The 2,840-nt window shown below is 45.1% G+C and overlaps 1 pseudogene; it reads right to left on the bottom strand.

Annotated features, from left to right (window-relative positions):
- Positions 1-1,119: 1,119 nt before the first annotated feature.
- On the bottom strand, positions 1,120-1,669 carry LOC133105302 (large ribosomal subunit protein uL6-like; annotated as a pseudogene).
- Positions 1,670-2,840: the final 1,171 nt, after the last annotated feature.

Here is a 2,840-nt window from a genome sequence, read left to right as displayed (position 1 = left end):
TCCCCTCCCCCCAACCTCTGGTCCCCTGGAAAATACTTAGGGCAGGCAGTGTGAGGGTGGGCTGGAGGAGTAGGGAATGGTTGTTAGGGAGTGAAGGCAAACTCTGATGAGGCTCAAATAGAGCCATGAAAGTGGGGATGGAGAGAAGGGGTCTTTCTTTTTTTTTTAATTTATTTTATTTTTATTTATTTAGTTTTGGCTGAGTTGGGTCTTCGCTGCTGCGCGCGGGCTTTCTCTAGTTGTGGCGAGCGGGGGCTTCTCTTTGTTGCGGTGCGTGGGCTTCTCATTGTGGTGGCTTCTCTTGTTGCAGAGAACGGGCTCTAGGCACACGGGCTTTAGTAGTTGTGGCTCGCAGGCTCTAGAGCACAGGCTCAGTAGTTGTGGCGCACGGGCTTAGTTGCTCCGCGGTACGCGGGAATCTTCCAGGACCAGGGCTCTAACCCGTCCGTGTTCCCTGCATTGGCAGGTGGATTCCTAACCACTGTGCCACCAGGGAAGCCTGAGAGTAGTGGTCTTTCAAAAGAAGAATTAACAGGATTTGATGGCCATTTCCTAGTGGGGAGGGATGCATTTGAGGAAGGAGTTGAAAGGAAGAAGAAAAGCAAATGATGCTCAACAGACATTATTTTTCTTCCTTTCTTTCCCTCTAGAGGACAGAGGTTAGAAGGTCTTGTCTAGAGGACAAGGGCTAGAAGGTCCTTTCTGGGGAAAGGGCTGACTGGCTAGTTTTGAGAGACCAAGATGGAAGCCTTGGTTCTCGGGCATTAAAAGGTCCCCTGAGCCTTTTCATCTGGCCTGGTGGCCCTGTTTGCCCACTTGCCCACAACTGTCCATGTTGGGCCCCAACATGCATCCCTGTCCTTGTTAAAAGACAAAGAATACCAATAACCATTACTATGTTGAGACCTTATATAATTTATCTAAAAAAAGAATCTGTTTTCAAGAAGAAGAGGATCAACCATTAAATACGGAGCTGAGGTTTGGCAGGCACCACAAATCTATCTATCCAGATAATATTTTTCAATACAGGGCTTTTCTTTCATCTTTAAAATATCACAGATAGGCCTAAGGAATCATCCGGCATCTTGTTGTCTCTGTAGTCGGACAACTTAGATCTTATTAATCAGCCTGCTGAACGGCTCCTTTTTCAGACACATAGATGCTATCCAAAATTTTTCGGTATTTTTGTTTTTAACAGCCATGGCTTGCTGAATCAATGCAGCTGAGTTTGATGCAAGTTCAATGTTGTTTCCTTCAAGAATTAACTCATCTTTATGGTCTTGAGAACTGAACAAGCAATGCCTGGCCTTATCTGAGCCCTGTGGATGTATTGATATTTTGTTCCCAAGAAGTTTTGGAAATAACGTTGATGGGGAAGTGAGTGTACACAGACCTCACCTTGTAACGAAAGCCCAGGGTAGCATCCTTGATCGTGTTCTGTTCATGGCTACAGAGTGCGAACAATAGCCAGTCCCTTTCTAGTTCCCTACTGGTTGTCAACCTGGAGCTGCTTCTTTTTCTTTCCAAGGAGACTGAGTTCTACATTTATGTCACTGAAGTCCCTCTGCAGGTTTCTGCTGGGGTCCTTCACAATAGCTGTGCTTCCCTTCAGAGTGAAGTCGATATTTTCTGGAATGTTGACAGTCTAATTGCTGAGAATGGTCTTCATTCTTGCAGTAGATGCAGCAAAGAGAGCTGTGTGTTTAGGTTAACCCTGGTAAGCAAGTACAAAGCATGGTGAAGCTGTGTAGGGAGAGATGGGACAGGTTCAGCATTTGCTGGGAAGAGGCCTAATGCTTTACATACCTGTAAACATCTCATTTAATCCTCCCAAGACTCTTTAGGCATTGGTGTTCTTGTTTCATAGTCCAGGAAGCTGTGGCTCTGAGGTTAGACAAGTGACCATATCTATCTGAAACTGAAGCTCTTGACCTGCCCCCAAGATGCATTCCTGGGATGGGCAAGGGGGTCAGTGGTCCTGGCTGTGATTCCCAAGGGGTGCTCACTCTGTCCAGTGGTTACTTGATGCTGATTTCCTGAGAATCCTCATGTGGTCTTGAACCCAAACCAATGGGCCCTTTGACCATCCTCATTATAACCACTGTTAGGATAATCAATATGAAATTGAAGCAAGATGGTTAAATATATCCCCCAAATCAAAATACATTGCAGCACAATTTTTATCTATCAGTAGTAAATTAAAGCAGGCAGCCTCTCAGAGTACTGGATTCTCCTTTGGCCCGTGTATAGTTATTGGTTTTCTTACTACAAGCACAGTGCCACTTCTTGATCACTGTGACTGTATTATAAACAGATGTCAAAAACTAGCAGCTCATAGGCTATATCCAGGCTACAGACATGTATTATTAGGCCTGGAAGGTGGCTTTAATTTTCTTGTTTTGCAAAATTGAGATAGTTATCAACAATGAAATAAATATTAAGAAATTTCACCTAAAAACCTTATTCTGACTTCTCTTGAAGACCCAAGATCTACTTTCCCCCCATAGCAGCAGTTGGCTGGAACCAGCAGCTAACCCCACAGCTGTCCCTGGCCCTGGCCTGTTGGCCACAGTCCCCTGGAGCTTGCTTCATTCACCTAGGTTTCCTGCCTGGCCCTTCTAGGCATCTGGGTTATGGCTTCTGTATGATGCTGATCGAGTTCCCTAGTTAATTACTTATGTTAGATCGACTTAACGGTATGAACACTATGAGAAAAGTGTCTGTCCCAGGACCCGAGGTCTATGGTTATGGATGTGATGGTGTGGATCCTAATGTTAATCGAGAGAAGTGCTGTGGACCTGTAAAACATGAACGTTCTTACATCCCAGGGCAAATGCTCC

The sequence above is a fragment of the Eubalaena glacialis genome, chromosome 14 (genome assembly GCF_028564815.1).
Source record: "Eubalaena glacialis isolate mEubGla1 chromosome 14, mEubGla1.1.hap2.+ XY, whole genome shotgun sequence".
NCBI classification, from domain to species: domain Eukaryota; kingdom Metazoa; phylum Chordata; class Mammalia; order Artiodactyla; family Balaenidae; genus Eubalaena; species Eubalaena glacialis.
Note: the sequence above shows the minus strand (reverse complement) of the source record. Positions and strands in the feature narration are given on the sequence as shown.